Below are 21,320 nucleotides of genomic sequence, written 5' to 3' on the forward strand. Positions count from 1 at the left end.
AAGATATTTCTGACTCCTCACATCAAGTAAGGTTATCTAACTCTCACATAAAAAAAGATGGTCAACTTATTTTGATATGTCTTTTGCACAAATAGACGCTACTGGTAGACTTTAGTCCCCGACGTTTGACGAAACCGGCATGTCACACTTCAATTTATTAAAAAAGCCATACTGTTCAGAATATACAGATTTGAATTTTTTCTTCTTTCTGAAATTAAATATTGAAACATAAGATTTTTATTGAATATACTGGTTAATGCACGTACCCATTCACATGTTTACCCTTTTCCGATCAATGATATTAATTGCTTCACTAATTTTCATGGCAAGGTGACTCTAGGTAAGTCCATAATACACATAGACTTAACCAATTTTCGGGCCCAATGTTGCTTGATGAAGTTGTAAATATATACAATCAAAATTACAGTAGAGATTGTATTAGTTTTATTAATTTCTGTGGTACTACAAGTCTAATACATATAAATGTATATTAAGATATCGGTTTTTACAATGTACATTGCCAGTAGGTAGAATTCATGTATATGAAGTTATCGGTTTTCACAATTAACATTGCCGGTAAGTCTAATGCATGTATATTTCGTTTTCTGTTGCACAATATACCTAACTGGTAGGTCTAATACATGTATATTTCGTTTTCTGTTGCACAATATACCTAACTGGTAGGTCTAATACATGTATATTTCGTTTTCTGCGTTAGGATATACCTAGTCTGTAGGTCTAATATAGCTATATTCTGGGGATGCGGTATGGTGGGATATGGGGTGTCGACACCGAAGCGGCAGGGTGACCAGCAAAGGAAGCAAAATTACTTATATCTTTTTCTTAATGTGTTTATTTTACATAAAATGATATGTACTGGTTGAGGGAATGTTTCGGTGACTTAACTGTCTAAAATATTCAATACAAATACCTGCTTTATGTGCAAACACGTGTGGACAGTGTCAATACCTATGCTAAAGTCGATATGCGTGCGAACATTTTTTTTTCAAATATATATATATATTTCATGTTTGTATAAAAGGATTTCCGCGTCTTCGGAAGTGATTAAGAGTTGCGCGATATAATTAAAATAGTGATTTTATTTTAATGTGGTTTTAAGCAGTAAATTGTGCACATTAGGGAGGGAATTACACTTAACATTTTACACGGTTAAGTCACGGAAACATTCACTGAACCCGTGCACAACATTTTAAAATCGTTTTATCAACAACAATATATGTATAATCTATCATATATATAATCGACCAGCCCTGATCTGCGGAGACTTGAGTTAAAAGGATTATTTTCTGTTGAAAGTAACATTAACTTCGACCTTTGATTTTCCAGTCTGAAGCTAGAAGATTTCAAGATTTCGAGATTTTATATTCACTCAGGATAAAGTGTGTAACAAGAGGTCAATATGACAAAAAACAAATGTAGTAATTACGTGACATCACGAGAATGTATATACTAACGTATTTATAAGCAATGCTATCTTACTATATATAGGAATATTAAGAAATATGAAGTACAATACAACACTGAAATAATATACTTATCTATTATCAACTTGAAATACAAAGTTTTTCTACATTTTGAAGAGATGACTCATCCTAAATAATAATGAGTTGTTACAAATTTCAAACATACCTCCCATTTTAGTTAAACTTGGATTTGTATAGTTGTAATTTGGAATGTATTTGTGTCTAAACTCTTTTTACTGAATCATTATTACATTGAAATAAATAGTCGTTTTCATCACAAATACCGTTATGACAAAATAAGCAATCACAATTATTACGTAGTATACCAATCCATCTACCAGTTTCAACAGGTCACTTTAAATTTGACATTCTAAATTTTCTGATAATAATGCGCTCTTGGGAATTGAGCTTCATTAGATAAGACTTGATGCATACTTGTTTTTAAAGATATAATACAATTGTCCACGAGACGATGATTGGATAGTAGAAATCCAATTTTGAATGAATTTGGCACATAAACGTCTTTTAAGCAATGTTTTGAAAACAATTTTATCTAACATACAAGTGTTTTGGTATAAGCACATGCTGTTAAAGCCAGTATCATTGATTATTTGTTTTATATAGCTAAGCCATTTAAAGTCTGCAACTTGATTTTCTTGCACTTTTTTGTATTAAGCGATAGAATGTAGTAGAAAGTTTGTCGTTTCCTATGATTAATTTAGGCTAAAACATTAACATCCTCAATTTTATTTTAATTGCCAGTGGAGATTTGCCAGAAACCATGTAATTTGGTTTACTACTTCTAACATTAAAAAATTTCTTTGAAAGTATTTTTTTTCAATTATACTTCCGTTTTCGTATCCCCAGATTTCACAGTCATAGAGTAAAATCGGATGAACCAGTGAATTGATCAATTTAAGTTTCAAGTCTATAGATAATAGAATGTTTCTTATTTTTGTATACAATGCAAATAATGCTTTGTTTGTTTGTTCAGCTAAATTGTCATGGGGTCAGAATATAAAAAATATAGTTAAATAGTCTAGTTCATTAACGATTCCATCTAAACCACAAGACTTATTATTCGGTAGTTTATATACAGCTTCTTCTATTTCATCATTGATAATATTTTCGTTTAAAATGAGATATGTTGTATCGTCATTTTCATCATTCATTACAAATTCTTCTTCCTCCAAAAATATTTTAGATCATCTTAAGAAGCGTTCCTAATTTGATGTTCCATTGTTTTAAGTTATGTTGTGAAACACTTATTTATTTATTTCTTACATCGCTTACTTTTAAATTTTATTATTTTCCTATTTGCTTCATTTTTAACCTTGCCGTTTTCCTTTTTCGTTGAACGATTGTAAACTACCAGTAATTATACCATAAATGTCAATACAATACCATGCAATAATACATAAAACTTATATCTACGGTGTGTGATGAAATTCTACATAAAACATTACTTAAATAACGAATAAGGAAAGCGAGCCTTATACGACATCCATGAGCTTCCGTAGAATTTTCACCTGCTCGCACTCACACCAATACAGCTGCTCACGATGACCACTCGTGGCTTCCATACATAAATAGCATGTGAACAAAATCAGTTGCTGAGTTCCATTATTAGTTTTACAACAGTTAATCTACTAATATATTAGCTGACAAACATGTACAATACATTAGTTTATCTATAAACAACGAAAATGGTCACCTGGACAGTCCCACATATAATGTACCCAGGTACGCTCACACACCCTCCCACGTGACCAATATAATACAAACGACATTCGTAAACAAGAGGCGACCTTGACAGCACCAAGTACTTTGTTTTGGGAAATATTCTCTGTATTAACATCAATTAGGAGAGATTAAATTACTATATCCTCAATGCAAATGACAACCAAGGAAAACACGTAGGTGGCCAGTGCTAGAACAATCTTCAATTTTTCTTTAAAAACTTACACTACTATGTGGCGGACGAGGAAACTTAAACACAAGCTTTTATCTGCCAAGGTTAAATACAAAATAATGAACCTTTGGTTTGCAAAGATTATGAGATATCGATGTTCTATTTTGAATTGTGATTTTCTTTTGCTGGGTGGCTACAGCAATATGAGTATAGTGAGGTACCGTTAAAGTTTGCATCAGATTCACAGTTCTCTGCTAGGGAACAACCAACCAATTGAAAAAATATATTTTTGAAACAGCCCCTGTGTATAGAACGTTGAGCCAAGGATAAAATGTCTGGCAGCCACTGATTGGCCAGTATGTTATGAAGTGAGAAAATAGATATGTAGCCTGATAGGTAACTATCAATAAGAAATGTTGATATAAATTTCTTAAGTCCGATTGTTTTTTTTCCCAAAAGTTCACGTAATAATAGTAAACAGGTAAACATTTAAGATTTTTGAGAATTTTTACTGCGAAATTCACCTATTTTCAAAATGGCTACCCTGGAGAAAATTTGAGCTGAAGGACCCAACTTTTTTTTTTGATTAGGTGTTATATCAGACCCTAAACTTTTGTTATAAACCATAATCGTCATATTCAATTCAAGAATTTGAATGAAATAATCCAAAACGTTAACACTAAGGTCTATGGGAAAACAATTGGTTGGTTGGTCTCTGCTAAATACTATCTGCAATATAGTGTTCGACTCCAGATAACTGCTTTAAACTCGATTGGTCGAGCTGATTAATATGAGTGGTAATCCTGAGGTCCGGGGTTCAGTTCGTAGTGGGGACATTGAAATGAATCTAATTGATTTTGTATCTCGTTAGTTAATGAGTCATAGGATAAATAGACATGTGAAGGGTTAAAAAATGATAGATAGTAATGTGGCCCTGTGGTCGGGGTAGTTGAAATCCAGACCAAACCAGTCAATTTAAGAAACAAAGATACACTCTGCAGAAGAAGAACACATATTCCTACATAGAACGATCCCGCGGATAAGCATTTAGATCGACTATGGTTGTGAAGTATTTATATGACCATGTGCGTTAAGTGTGAAACGAAAGTAGGTCTAGCTCAATACGTTGAAAGCACACATTGCTATTTTCGTAATAACTGTTCGTTTTACTTGATACACTTGTTATAAATTAAATCAGTGTTACCTCTCGTTGTATTCTAGAACACTGGCGTCTCAACAAATATGAAAATAAAATCTGGTAAGGTTCGATAATCTTTTCTATTTTTATTTTCGTCATGTTTTTGTCGTGAACAGGTTAATATATTTTCCAAGTCACGTTTTGCATGCGCTTCTGGTTACGTAATCAAAAGTCATTTCCAGGGAATATATTTGAAAATCGAATTTTACTTTTTTTTTTAAAATGAAATGAAAGAAATAAAGATTGCCTTATTGGACTATTATTTATAGAGGATATTGAATGATTTCCCGTTTAATATAATATATATCTCATGAGTATGACAGAATATCAATATTTGCACGAGTTAAAAGCACGAGCGAAAAATGTCGAGATATACTGTCATACGAATGATTAGTTTGATAAATTTCTATATTTCACTGACAAAAATGCAATCAATATACTTATTTGATTATTTATCCGTATCTTTTTTTGATTTATATTTATTTTGACCAAATAGACAAATTCGTTCCAGATATAAAAAGCAAATATCAGGAACGGATTGTCCCCTGTATATAACCATGTTTTAAAGTTAAGTTGCCTTAACTTATTTCTTATGTCATTAATATAGTCATCAAATACATATTATTTTGTTTACAAATTATTGCATCACTATGCAAAAATAGCCATGCCGCGAATACCACGATACCCTTACTACACTCCACTGACATCGGGACGAAAATGAAACAATTTATACACCATATAATATTTTAACGATAACATTTACGACCCACTTATACACTTTTAGTAATAAAGATTGCAATTGGTTTCAGAACTAACAACATGTCGTATCTGTACATTCCTGGAAAAGAAAGTTTTGCTTCATCACTTAAATTAAATGAATCCTACAAATGCATTTAACCAATATCCGAATCAGAGCATGCATGACTCACTAAAAGAGATATTGATAATTCATGTTTTTGCATTGTGATAAAACGTTAAAAAATATTATTAAAAAACTTATTAGCTTATGTCAGTTTGCGCAAGTTCATCAAGTATATATATGTTTTTCATTTAGGAACGCCTACACAAGCCGATGATGTCATTTGAATACAATACATCCAATGTAACATATGGTAACTATGGTTGTACCAACCTCCAGTCGGACGACATTCCTCAATACGCGACGTATGTGAGCCTATGTGCAGGGATTGTCATAATCATCTTTAATATACCAGCAGTTATAGCTGTCTTCGTCACGAAGGTCAAATTTTCAAATTTTATTTACATTCACATCCTCTGTCTCAGTTTGACAGACGTCGGACTTGGACTTATGTTGGTGTTATACTCTGTAGTTCAACAGTTGACCGAAAGGCCTATAGAATTTTGGTTATGCAAGATTATTTGTTTTGCCAATTTTTTAATGGTAACAAATTCCGAGCTGCAAGTCGCAGTACTTTCTCTTGATCGTTTACTTCTCTTCGAAAATACAAAATGGCAATCCATCACAAAGAATTTCTCTCTTTTGATTAAAATTGTGGTTGGTACTTTCCTCGTCGCTCTAATGATAAACATTATAGCACTTCTTACACTTTCGACCTCCGGAACTATTTGCACGTGTGCTGTAATACATGTATTTCAGGAAAACATGAAAGGTTTCGCATTGTACTATGGGCTATGGTCTGTATCCACACTTACGATCATAGTCATCTGCATCTGCAGGAATATTAAAATTCTTTGGGACCATAAAAAGAGGAGGCAACGTGTTAATACAAATGACAATCCATTATCTAGCAAAGAAACGCGAGGAATGATAACATTATTTATAATAGGAACACTGCAGGTTGTTTTGGCATCACCTGGCTACGTCTATTTACTTGTTCATGGAATATCTGGAGAGGACATTGTTCCTGGCATATCTTTACCCTTGTTGTCATTAGCTTGTTTGTGTTCCGCATGTAATCCTGTGGTGTATTCCTTCCGGATACCAGAAATGAGAGAAGTGTTAAATGGAATACGGAGGAAAATGTGTTGTTTTGTAAACAGCAACGTACGTTGATTGATCAGAGACCGTTTAAAGATAGGTCAGACGTGTACGAATGTGGGTCAGACACATTTGATATGCTCGAAAATTATATTGGTTACTAAAAAAATGCATTGAGTGGAACTAATTTTTTACTTCAACAATAATACTTAGAAGAATAATAGCCAAAAAACATTATCTTAAATTATGAATAAAAAACGAGTATTTTTTACTTCAAAAATGTTCTATATGATGAATTTTAATTAGCAATGAAAAATGAAGTGAAGAATTTGATTTGTCTTCAGTGCTGTAATAGACAAATATATATTTCACTCGTTTTGCATACACATGTATATACTTTAATATTAATATTTGAACTTGTGAGAGAACTTTTTTTTAATATGGGTATGAAGGTAATAACATGTTTATTATCCGCGGAAAACTAACAATTTCCCAAAGCGTTCCCGAAATATTCACACAATTGTTTTTAGTTTTACCTATATCACAATTATTCCATATCCCGTTTATTACCTTTTTGTATCACTATTGATTGAATCTTTGTCTTGTTTCTTCGAAAAGTCAGTATGTTACTGTTTTGTTCAATTTCTTTTGATAACTAGAAAAGTTCAAACTTTTTTAAAGTGTCAATAAATGTAAAAACGATATCAGGAGTAATATCCACTTTCACTATGATCATATCAGGATATCGGACCGACTATTACTGCGCCATTGAAACGTTCTGTTTTAAGAACACCAATGATTTTGCTATGGAAAATGAAAGGCTTTTTGGTCTTTAAGCCTAGATATTCAAATTGAGACCATTAGAACTACACTGATTAATATGACTGAATTAATTAACGTAAGATTTATTTTCTCAAAAAAAAAAAAAAAAAAAAAATAATGAAAAAAACACAATGCTTATTTCTGTGACATTTCAACTCTAATCCCGATTTGCCTCAATTAAATTGATTTGTCCCCTTATGCCTGTTCACATGGAACATTCCTTAAAAAGTCGAATAGTTTAAAACACTTTTATAGTATCCCTTTAAAAATTATCGCCATTCCTTCACATCACGAGAAATGGAATAGAGTCTTTGATTTTAGCAACTTTTCTTGGCACCAGATGTTTAAGCTTGCTATAACGACTAACACAAATTTTAGTGGATTAGTGCAGAATAAATCACCATATTCCAACAACAAATTATATCCTATTTAAATCCCGAATAGCTATATCCCCCATGTGTACACTTTCTGAGCTTGAAACCATTTTCCATATTTTATTTGAATGTAAAGAGGTTCAGAATCTTCGTCCTAGTTTGAAATTGTTTTAGACACACTTATTATTCCTTTAGATTTCAAAAAAGAATATTATTTATATGGATTGCTAACACAAAATGTGAAAAGTATAACTGATAATGAAATACTTATTATAATGTTAAGCTCTCTATACAAAATACGTTTCTTCATAGCTCCTAAATAACAATTTTGTTGGTTAACAAAATTAAACACTGTCATGATATACAAAGATTTAAAGTAAATGTCGCAGAAGAAAGCAAACGAGAAAACTTTGAAAAGGAAATGAAAAATGGGAATATCTTGTTTCTTTGTAAAAATAATATTCTGATAGTTGTAACCTGGGCATTGAAATACATGACTAACTCAGTGATTTTTCTGTTATTGATTTGTTCAAATAGTGCTTGTTCTAAAACCAATAGTCCATCTCTGTGTTATGTTTCTGTGTGTGTAAGTATGTGTGTGTGAATGTGAGCGCGAGTGTATAGATGGTGGGTGTAGAGTAACGTGTTGAATATAGATTTGCTACTGAAATAGGTGTATGTATTACATGTATGATATTTTATATGAAATCAATTCATCATACCTGACTAAACTGATGGTGGCTGATGTGACTTATCAACTGATTTGATAAAGATGATGATGATGATGATGATGAGTGTATATGAAAAGTGATAATTGATATATAATGATCATATCATGACAATGAAAGTCAAGATGATGATAACTTTACTTTAATGAATTGTAAAATATTGTTATCATTTGCTCAGAGAACGATACTATCACGGTTTTGATTATTTATAAACCTTTATTTGTTTTTACCGAATGTTGTTATTTGTATTTGTTTTGCGTTGATAAAGTTGAAATAATTTGTGCCCAATCCTGTTACTTTTCTTTGTGGCAATAAAATATGTTAAAATCAAAACATGTAGTGTTTGAGTCGGTTATAATTTCATTTACTTATAAAACTACATAATGTAGATTATTCACTCACTTGATGATAAAGCCCTAATGAATGGAAGGAAATTATTTGATAAGGAAATTGTTTTTTCTTAAGAAAATATAGCAAACATCGTTAAGCTTAAATAAAATATTTCTGTAGTGAGCAGTGCACATTTGAAAATATAGTGCATTGTCATACCGTCATGTTGTTTTGACCGGGATAATTTACTGATGATATTTATTTATATGGTAAAGCATTTGGCACATTTGGCTCTATTTTCGTAAAACATGAAAAGTTTCAAAAGCTTTTCCGCCTCAACAGTAGTTTTTTTTTTTAACTGACTCACCATCCAAGAACCTTGACAAAATTGGAGACACAGCATGTAAGTGGGAACACAATATTTCAGAATCTTGACAAGTTTTTGCAAACAACAACTTAGAACCTTGACCATCGTGTAGACCAAGCATATTTACCAAAGTGTAGACATCTATGTGTATATATGACTTCTGTGTTACACATGACTGTATGATTCCTCTGTTATATATGTCTGTATAACCTCTCGCTCTTCTCCCCAAAACAAAACAAAAGAAAAATCACAGCCTGAACAAGCAAGCCAAACAGCATTCATTTTACAGTTTCAAAGGCCTTAACTTACCCTAAATACTTTTTATACCTAGCTGTGTTTGTTTTTTGGAAATGCCTACGACATTTCTCCAACAAAACTTTATAGGTCTTGTCTTTTTATTTATCTATGTTTAATTTACGATATAAAGTCAGAGATCTTCGACGCATGATAATTTGCCTAGCGGTCACGTCGTCCTCACTCATTTTGGGAATGTGTCTTAATAAGATTTAATATCCAACTGTATGGCGTATGTAATCTGTACAGCAAAAGACGCTTATTCTCCCGGAGCATCTGGTATGATTCTCCTTGTTATTGTTCAATCGCCTCCATGCAGAGCTATATGCTTCGTTGAATCGATTTTAAATTGGGATTATTGGGCCTTTGTTATGTCGGCTTTCTTCCAACCATTTATTTATTATCTATAACATCGATAAACTAATAATACCGAATGGATCCTGTAGGTTTCAAAAGTACCTTCAGATCCAAAATCAACAAAAACACTATCCGTATTTCTGAACTCCGAGGTCAGAACCACACTGAACGATTTCCATGACAGGTGTGTGGTTGTACCTGCAGTTCAGGTAAACTTCATAAGAATCATGTATAAAGAACGTTTTATTGCTGGCTCGAGTTAATTAAACCTTTATCCAAACTTCTTAATACATTTTTAGAGCAGTTATATTTGGATACTGTCCAGATGGAATTAATTGAATGTGGATTTTGAACCACTGAGATCTTTTGAATAATCTTAAACATCTAAATAAACATTGCTTCCATTAAAACGTTTGATTTTGTATTAATCATAACAATACCATTACCACTCCAAGCTTAATGAATGCAAGGGAAGCTAACGGGTGTACATAGTTGTGAACTATTTTCAATTTCAAAGTAGTTTATTAACAATACATATATAACACATACAGATATTTATGCATGCAATTTGGGATTCAGGAATGTAATTCTCTGCTTCAACAGCTCCTCCTCGATTTAGATAGGTCTGGTGACAGATGTGTAACAACAGCCTTTTCACATCCTGGTCTGAGCGTCTTAATTACTTGATTGAGGACTGTGTCAATGTCTATAGGGGACATGAAACGAAAAATAATATTCCTAGTACCCTCATCACAACATGGAAGGCAATGTAAAACATGGAAAAGGATCGATTTCACATACTCAAGTTCCAACATAAGCTCATATGTGAGGAAATAGCAAAGCTTTTTTTCTAGTATCCTTGGGTAATTCCCTAGTATTGCCTGGCACCCCTAACCACGAGGTTCCACTGCCTCTCCCAGAACTCAAGCGCCAAACATTCATTCTGTTCTTCTTTTATTCTATTATTAATATTTGGTAGATATTTATTGTAGAGGCCATTTATTCCATCATTTCATCTGTTAGCTGCAGAGTCGAGTCCTCAACTTTCTTTTTAGATCATACAGGCCCTCGCTCGCTAATATTGTTTTAAGTCCTGAGAAAAGGAACAATGTAGTCGTTTAAAAAATTCTGAAATATCAGAAAAGTTCCTACGCTTATAGCCTGGCAGCGGGGGTTTGCTTACCTCCATTCTGGACATACTGGTCGTATTTCAGGTTAACGCACATGCGAATGACACGTACACGTCGTCTTATACAGGTGCACGTACAGGTAAACGCTATACACTGTATATAGCGCACTGTTCTCAGATTAGTAGAGAAAATGACTAATTAAACAGTTCCAATAACAGAGGGTATATCGCAAAAGACAGCACGTAAGCAATATGCAGCATCAAAATTATGGTAATGTACTCGAAACTAATTGCAATAAAATTGAATATGCAAGGCGTTGAACCTCTCCACAACTGCTCACTTAGTCGTCATACCGGAAGAACAATATGGGAGCATATTTCGTTTCAGAAAAAAAAAACCACTAAATCATGATAACTCATTTCGATTTTATTTATTTGGTGTTGTTCTTTGACACCATCGGAATAGCTAAACATATACATTTTGCAGTTTCCTTTGCAAAAAAAAAAAAAGTATCGTATACCAAAACTGATCAAAATATCGTATTCTACTCTCTCTTCGCTACTTGGTATCGCCTCTTAGACCCCAAGTCTACTAGACCCTCCATTTTGGCAAAATGAAATCCCTATAAGATTATGATGCTTAAGATACATTTCTGCCATTCCTGAAAAGGCATTTTAAAATATAGTATTGAATGAAGAAATCGGACATTAAAATTTCATTTCGTACGTGGTCGACCAAGACTGATGTGAATATATATATATTTATTGTTAAGCGTTCTATCAACACCTATGGTATTAAAGGACAGCCTCACATGTGGCGAGTTACATACTTGTGGTCAGTGCGTGTGTGTTTTTGGAGGCTGCGGTTAATATGGAAACATGAATTCGATCGTTCAGTGAGATGTAAACCGTCACCGAAGGTAATCATCTTGGGAATGTTAAGGGTTACCTATATATAGCGGGCAGTGTCTTGTTCTGCTTTAGTATTGTCACAATAATTGCCGGAAAAATTAACCCCAACGGGATTTCATATACAATACATAATATTTAAGAAAGACCTTATTGGAAATCTATTGAAACTGATAATAATTAATATAATTGCAGAAAACCCTTATATGAAATCAATAGATATCAATAATAAGATGTCTGTGTCTTATGTGCCTGACACAAATCACCATCGAATCTGAAGCGAAATCGTGACTCACAACATATAAGCTGGCGACTATAACAAGCAAACATAGTACTCTTTTATGTAGAAAGGTTGATGGAGTAAACATGTCTGTCACTACTATATTAAAACCGAAAGCCCTAAGTCATACACACGCCGTTCAAAAGTCTGCGGGTTTTAAACCCAAACTGTTGTTACATAATTATAATCTCGATATGCTGCGATCGCCGTCTTATCGACCCTATTATCCCAACTCGGAATAAAGTGCTTCTTACTATGTTGTTATGCTGTAAAAACAAGCCGCATACAAATACTTTTAATCAGATAACACCAAATAGAACCACAATAAAACCAAACGACACTGAAAAGTTTATGCACGAAAACATTTTTTCTTAGACATGAGACATGGCATAAGCTCACTGATCCTTCGAACCAGATGAGCTGAAATCAGCCTATCAACCAACACCACTATGTTTCCGTAAACGGCGAAATATGTCAAACATCTCAATATCCAGAAAATAATCCACGATAGAGATAAAACAAACTTCTTTATTGAGATTCAGTTGCAAAATAAACATACACAGAACGATAATACCTGTTTGTAATTCCTCAAAGAACCACAACCAATCACGAGACAATTTACACCTAACAGATAGAATCAGCAATATGTCATTACTAACAATGTACGGGGACCAACAAAATCCCATTTGTAAAAATGATGAAGAAACGGCTGACCACCGAATATAACCGCGTTTCATTAAATTTGCCTTTGACCAATTGGCATTATTGGCTGCAAGCAGTAAAATGCTTTTATCATACCTCATGTTTATAACAGTACCTGTGATTAGTCAAAACGCTATATGTGGTCGGGAAATAAAACTTCATATCTCCCTGGACCGCGTGCCCCTATATATGGCGACCCTCACATTCTGTTGCGAGGAGTTGTCTCCCTTCCAGTTGTTAAAAATGGCAGACGAACAGAACCGCAAACGTTTTCGTGCAGTCGTAGAAGAAGAAATAGAAAAAATTCCGCAAAAACAAGATAGCCGGACATCATGACCAGTTAGTTAACGGAAATCTGCATTTTAAAGTCTTATTCACCAAAACTACAGACATACATGGATATAATTATGATTAAACGAATCTGACTAAACGATTGTACATGTGAGTGTTTATCAGAATAATCACTGTTTTTTCCTAGGACTATCTAAGGTTCCTTGGATTGCTATGTTGGGGGCCTAGGTTACATGGACTATGTAAGGGTCCTAGGATTGCTATGTTTGGACCCTAGGTTACATGGACTATCTAAGGTTCCTTGGATTGCTATGTTGGGGGCCTAGGTTACATGGACTATGTAAGGGTCCTAGGATTGCTATGTTTGGACCCTAGGTTACATGGACTATCTAAGGTTCCTTGGATTGCTCTGTTTGGGCCCTAGGTTACATGGACTATGTAAGGGTCCTAGGATTGCTATGTTTGGACCCTAGGTTACATGGACTATCTAAGGTTCCTTGGATTGCTCTGTTTGGGCCCTAGGTTACATGGACTATGTAAGGGTCCTAGGATTGCTATGTTTGGACCCTAGGTTACATGGACTATGTAAGGGTCCTAGGATTGCTATGTTTGGACCCTAGGTTACATGGACTATGTAAGGGTCCTAGGGTTGCTATGTTTGGGCCCTAGGTCACATGGACTATGTAAGGGTCCTAGGATCGCTATGTTTGGACCCTAGGTTACATGGACTATGTAAGGGTCCTAGGATCGCTATGTTTGGACCCTAGGTTACATTGACTATGAAAGGGTCCTAGGATTGGTATGTTTGGGCCCTAGGTTACATGGACTATGTAAGGGTCCTAGGATTGCTATGTTTGGGCCCTAGGTTACATTGACTATGTAAGGGTCCTAGGATCGCTATGTTTGGATCCTAGGTTACATGGACTATGTAAGGGTCCTAGGATTGGTATGTTTGGGCCCTAGGTTACATGGACTATGTAAGGGTCCTAGGATTGCTATGTTTGGGCCCTAGGTTACATGGACTATGTAAGGGTCCTAGGATTGCTATGTTTGGGCCCTAGGTTACATGGACTATGTAAGGGTCCTAGGATTGCTATGTTTGGGCCCTAGGTCACATGGACTATGTAAGGGTCCTAGGATTGCTATGTTTGGGCCCAAGGTTACATGGACTATGTAAGGGTCCTAGGATTGCTATGTTTGGACCCTAGGTTACATGGACTATGTAAGGGTCCTAGGATTGGTATGTTTGGGCCCTAGGTTACATGGACTATGTAAGGGTCCTAGGATTGGTATGTTTGGACCCTAGGTTACATGGACTATGTAAGGGTCCCATGATTGCTATGTTTGGGCCCTAGGGTACATGGACTATGTAAGTGTCCTAGAATTGCTATGTTTGGGCCCTAGGTTACATGGACTATGTAAGGGTCCTATGATTGCTATGTTTGGGTCCTAGGTTACATGGACTATGTAAGGGTCCTAGGATTGCTATGTTTGGACCCTAGGTTACATGGACTATGTAAGGCTCCTAGGATTGCTATGTTTGGGCCCTAGGTTACATGGACTATGTAAGGGTCCTAGAATTGCTATGTTTGGGTCCTAGGTTACATGGACTATGTAAGGGTCCTAGGATTGCTATATGTTGGCCCTAGGTTACATGGACTATGTAAGGGTCCTAGGATTGCTATATTGGGACCATAGGTTACATGGACTATGTAAGTGTCCTAGGATTGCTATGTTTGGACCCAAGGTCACATGGACTATGTAAGTGTCCTAGGATTGCTATGTTTGGACCCTAGGTCACATGGACTATGTAAGTGTCCTAGGATTGCTATGTTTGGACCCTAGGTTACATGGATTATGTAAGGGTCCTAGGATTGCTATGTTTGGGCCCAAGATTACATGGACTATGTAAGTGTCCTAGGATTGCTATATTGGGACCCAAGGGTACATTGACTATGTAAAGGTCCTAGAATTGCTATGTTTGGGCCCAAGGGTAAATATACTAGGTAAGGGCCATAGGGTTGTTATGTTGGGACCCTAGGGTACATGGACTATGTAAGTGTCATAGGATTGCTATGTTTGGACCCCAGGTTACATGGATTATGTAAGAGTACCAGGATTGCTATGTTTGGGCCCTAGGTTACATGGACTATGTAAGGATCCTAGGATTGCTATGTTTGGGCCCTAGGTTACATGGATTATGTAAGGGTCCTAGGATTGCTATGTTTGGGCCCTAGGTTACATGGACTAGGTAAGAGTACCAGGATTGCTATGTTTGGGCCTTAGGTTACATGGACTATGTAAGGATCCTAGGATTGCTATGTTTGGGCCCTAGGTTACATTGACTATGTAAGGATCCTAGGATTGCTATGTTTGGTCCCTAGGTTACATGGACTATGTAAGGGTCCCAGGATTGCTATGTTTGGGCCCTAGGTTACATGGACTATGTAACGGTCCTAGGATTGCTATGTTTGGGCCCTAGGTTACATGGACTATGTAAGGGTCCTAGGATTGGTATGTTTGGGCCCTAGGTTACATTGACTATGTCAGGATCCTAGGATTGCTATGTTTGGGCCCTAGGTTACATGGACTATGTAAGGGTCCTAGGATTGCTATGTTTGGACCCTAGGTCACATGGACTATGTAAGTGTCCTAGGATTGCTATGTTTGGACCCTAGGTTACATGGACTATGTAAGGGTCCTAGGATTGCTATGTTTGGGCCCAAGATTACATGGGCTATGTAAGTGTCCTAGGATTGCTATATTGGGACCCTAGGTCACATGTACTATGTAAGTGTCCTAGGATTGCTATATTGGGACCCAAGGGTACATTGACTATGTAAAGGTCCTAGAATTGCTATGTTTGGGCCCAAGGGTAAATATACTAGGTAAGGGCCATAGGGTTGTTATGTTGGGACCCTAGGGTACATGGACTATGTAAGTGTCATAGGATTGCTATGTTTGGACCCCAGGTTACATGGATTATGTAAGAGTACCAGGATTGCTATGTTTGGGCCCTAGGTTACATGGACTATGTAAGGATCCTAGGATTGCTATGTTTGGGCCCTAGGTTACATGGATTATGTAAGGGTCCTAGGATTGCTATGTTTGGGCCCTAGGTTACATGGACTAGGTAAGAGTACCAGGATTGCTATGTTTGGGCCTTAGGTTACATGGACTATGTAAGGATCCTAGGATTGCTATGTTTGGGCCCTAGGTTACATGGACTATGTAAGGGTCCCAGGATTGCTATGTTTGGGCCCTAGGTTACATGGACTATGTAACGGTCCTAGGATTGCTATGTTTGGGCCCTAGGTTACATGGACTATGTAAGGGTCCTAGGATTGGTATGTTTGGGCCCTAGGTTACATTGACTATGTCAGGATCCTAGGATTGCTATGTTTGGGCCCTAGGTTACATGGACTATGTAAGGGTCCTAGGAATTCTATGTTTGGGCCTTAGGTCACATGGACTATGTAAGGCTCCTAGGGTTGCTATGTTTGGGCCCTAGGTTACATGGACTATGTAAGGGTCCTAGGATTGCTATATTGGGACCCTAGGGTACATGTACTATGTAAGTGTCCTAGGATTGCTATGTTTGGGCCCTAGGTCACATGGACTATGTAAGGCTCCTAGGGTTGCTATGTTTGGGCCCTAGGTTACATGGATTATGTAAGGGTCCTAGGATTGATATATTGGGACCCTAGGGTACATGTAATACATAAGGTTCAAAGGATTGCTATTTTGGGACCCTAGGGTATATGTAATATGTAAGGGTCCTAGGATTGCTATGTTGGGCCCTAGGGTACATTTTTTAGGTAAGGGTCCTAGGATTGCTATGTTGGGACCCAAGGGTACATTGACTATGTAAGGGTCCTAGGATTGCTATGTTGGGACCCAAGGGTACATTGACTATGTAAGGGTCCTAGGATTGCTATGTTGGGAACCTAAATGATATTTTTCACTGAAAAAAAGGAACAAAAACAACTCACACTGTACTTCACACTGTTTACATAAAGGACCACAGGGGCTTGGCACGATTTTCCAAATGATGGTCCATATATATATTTATTATAGTGTCATAATACATATAGATATGGACCATCATTTGGAAAATCGTGCCAAGCCCCTGTGTAAAGGACCGTCATTTTGAATGTATACATGGATTATGTAAGGTTCCTAAGATGGTTATGTTGGGGTCCTAGGGTATTATACTAGTTAGGTTAGTGTCTTAGGATTGCTATGTTCAGTCCCTATAGTTCGAAACCTACGTGGGGAAGTTGCCAGGTACTGACCGTAGACCGGTGGTTTTTCTCCGGATACTCCGGCTTTCCTCCAACTCCAAAACCTTGCACGTCCTTAAATGACCCTGGCTGTTAATAGGACGTTAAACAAAAACAAACCAAACCAAACCCTGGGTTATATATTATGCAGAACACCAATTGATTTGATGGTAAATTCATTCTTTCAAGCGTGAAATTATCGAAGCGTTGCGTCTTTTTTTTAAGAACTGTCTTTATTAATATCGTCTTCGTGTTTCTATTTCTAAGCTAAACTAGAAACGTGGTATATGCAACCGGAGTTTATAGTTAATTAGCACAAATTATCAACGAATACAACAATGTTTGAAAAGATGACAACTTAGAAATATAAACTATTTTAAAAATTTCAAATCATCATGTCATTTTTCAGTCAGATTACCGAAATGAACACGCATCATATCTTTGCACTTTTAACTTTACATGTTCGCCTTCAGTTTCGATGTCGACATAAAATGTAGTAAGATTTAGTACTGTCATACCTCAAACCTGATAGAAATTCCCACAACTTTAACTCTGATATACAACAAAACACAAGCATTGACTGGAGTATGTACATGTTAACTATGTATAAAGTACAATAACGGCATTGATTGTATCGAGATGAATACCAGCCAGGTATATAATACACATTACCTGATCAGGTTGATTAGCTCGCTGTATAAACTACGCGTGACCTGTCTAATGGTTTCTGTGTACATATATATATACTATGTTTGATAATGGCGTCTTTGATACCGGGGTTAAACGTGAGTCCAGTATACAATACCTTGTTTGTAATTAGTCTTGGTTAAAATCCGTCATTACTTAAAGCATTTCGGCTCATTAGTAGATATGTAAATAGTGTGTACAATCAATCAATGTTAGTGTTAGTAAACCTGTGTTTATCCTGTTAATACATTAATCAGGTACGTACTTGCTTGTCTACCTCACAAGACTTACAGAGCGGTCGTCGATTGCTATATTTGGATACCAGGTGTGGTGTTGTAAGGTGAGTAAACGTGACAAAATAACTTCGTTTCTTTTAAACGTACCATGCACTTCCTTATACGTATGGGCGTATTTGTTAGACGTTTTTAATTAATTCAAATGTCGTGTCATCCACTTTATTGCTTTGTAGGTAGCAAATTTTACACCAAAAAATGTAAGTATATACAGTTTAATTTGGGGTACGTTAAGATGTTTACTACACAGCAATAAGCCTTACAGCATATGCAGTTATTTTGGTATTTAGACTATTTTTTTCTTCTTTCCAGTGAAGCACTCACCGACAACGTAAGTATATTAAGATAGCATATAGATATGTTTGTACCGGTACCATACCATTGATCAGGTTTAACCCTATACACAAGACTAAACATCGGGAAACATTGAGAGTTATTCATGATTGTAACATTCTACCATCAGCAGTGGTCAACTCACCGTCAATCAAATCATAGCAGCATAGCCCTGTGAGAGAGACTTACACATCTACATATGTATATACGTGTTTATAAAGACTGTATGTTTGAAAATCAGACAGAGACTCACACATCTACATATGTATATATAAAGACTGTATGTTTGAAAATCAGTTTAAGTAGAAAGAAAATCGACAAAATAGTAACACCAATGTCATGTACAATCATAATGGAAGTGCCGAATTTCTCAATTATATATTTTCAATGGAATATTTGGAGTTAAAAGGACATTCCATCGTTTGAATTTACGCGAAAATATTTTTTTCAAAGAAGTAAAAGTTATAATCTTTACACGAATACGGCAGTTTTGCTCTCAAGATAAACCTAAGTTCTTTGAGTATAAAGTCCAAAGATTAATCTTAATTCGACCCGAAGTATCACTTGTTACAGCAAAGACGTACAGCATTTGTATACTATTGGTATTGCTATTGTACATGTATATCTGAAAGAGACGGTGTAATTAACATTGTCAACAGTATCATACAATACAGTTGTTCTCGAACCGGAACTGAGGAGATAACAACACGGATGTGACGTCATGAATTGGATATCGATATATCACAGTCTGTATAAACTAGTTGGTTTAATATTTTGTTTCAATCGATTTAAAATATTCTTAGATCATATATGTGGGCGCCATCAGACGTCCTTAATGCCTTTACTTCGCTATGTATTCTGTTCTAAATGAGCTCGACGTGATTTTTAGATGTTCGAAATAATAACTCTCTGCAGCCTATCAAGGATATTGGTAACTACGTTTTTTTGTCGTTGTGTTTTTAAATTCATTCAATATATCCATGCTATGAGATAATATGGTATAGATTTTTATTACAATAGATTTATCCATCCAGTATCCCACAGGAGATTTTAACTTATGTCTGTTAATTGAAAGTCTGTCATAGTGTCATTTGCATTAGATAGACGTAGCAATCTAGATAAAACCAGATTTATATTTGTACTGCGCTACTCTCCGTATGAACATCCTAAACAATCATCCACTAAGGGGTCACGTCTAGGTGACCTCGCACACATGAATAAATCATATTCCCAACAGCCAATCAGAAGCGGGCTTTCAAAAGCATTTGGTAAAAAAAAAAGATCGATAGATATAGCCATATTAAAATCATCTGGACACCGGAATCGTATGTTACCCAAATCTGGTTGAGCACTGCCTGTGGATTAGGGAACAACTAAACATAATATTCTTACTTTTTATACTTAGAATACCTGCAAGGTTCTGAAAGATTTCTTTCGATTTACGTTAATATTTCAGTATATTTTAATTTTTTTTTGGTATTATAACTCACTCTACTTTTAAAGTTAACATGGAAATCATAATAGTAATATTGTTTCCATCACAATATCCTAGTTGGGGATAAACGGATTTGAAAACATTGAATATTTTTCTTAAGTTCGAATAAAGCGTTTTTTTGTTTTAATTTATTTAAACCACTTTATATGTTCCCATCAATTGTACTTTTAAGTTGACATTTGGTAATTAATTATATGCCATTTGTCATATACCGTATTACAACATTATTAATTGTCCTTCATTCGAATTAACAATGTAAATACTGTTTGTAATATCTGTTCCCTTTATTTTTCTATTTCAAGGATAAATGGGAGCCGGTAGTCATTCAAAGGCTTCTGTTAAATCAAACCCTCGTCACCCAAGTGACGATGGTTCGTTACCGACATGTGAACCATGTCAAGAACAAGGTCTAGGTCATGTGCGTACTTCCGTTTCTTTCTGTGTGCAGTGCAGACAGTTTTGTTGCCAAGTATGCGCAGAGAATCACCGGAAGTTCAAAGGCAAGTGAAGTGTAAAGTGATATATAATGTAATACATGGGTGCAGTGAGTGTTGAATTGTAATCACACGATTCAAAATAATGGCAATTTAATTTAAAAACAAAATAATACAATTTTGTACTTACAGTGAAGTTGGTAACTCACCATTCATTCATAAATCCTAAATATTGCCATACATAATAGACTCACTGATACATGTTCTTATTTAACTCGATACCATAATGTGCTTCTAAATCATCATATTCATTTTCTATTGAACCAGGTTTTTCTATTTGAATTACATTTCCCTTTTCCACAGGAACCCAGAACCATCAACTTGCTTTAATGGTAACAGAGGGTGGATCTCGTAGATTGAACACACACATTTTCGCCTGTGATCTATGTAGTAACACCGCATACTCGGGTAAAACAAATGCCATTGTTGTGTGTCGTGACTGCAAGAAACTACTTTGTAAAAGTTGCATCGATACCCATTACAACGATGTTAATTTAAATTCACATAAAAAGCTTACATTGGCAGCATATGCTAGACAACCCATTTCTGGTGGCAACGACCTTCGGGGCAGACAAGAAAAAACATTACCCAAACCCTT

The 21,320-nt window shown here is 35.6% G+C and overlaps 1 long non-coding RNA gene across 1 annotated transcript; it reads left to right on the top strand.

Annotated features, from left to right (window-relative positions):
* Positions 1-18,184: 18,184 nt before the first annotated feature.
* LOC117317894 lies at positions 18,185-21,022 on the top strand. The gene is made up of 3 exons (XR_004530268.1): positions 18,185-18,447; positions 18,713-18,731; positions 20,531-21,022. It is a non-coding gene; the product is annotated as an uncharacterized LOC117317894 (long non-coding RNA).
* Positions 21,023-21,320: the final 298 nt, after the last annotated feature.

Source organism: Pecten maximus, chromosome 19 (assembly GCF_902652985.1).
Source record: "Pecten maximus chromosome 19, xPecMax1.1, whole genome shotgun sequence".
NCBI classification, from domain to species: domain Eukaryota; kingdom Metazoa; phylum Mollusca; class Bivalvia; order Pectinida; family Pectinidae; genus Pecten; species Pecten maximus.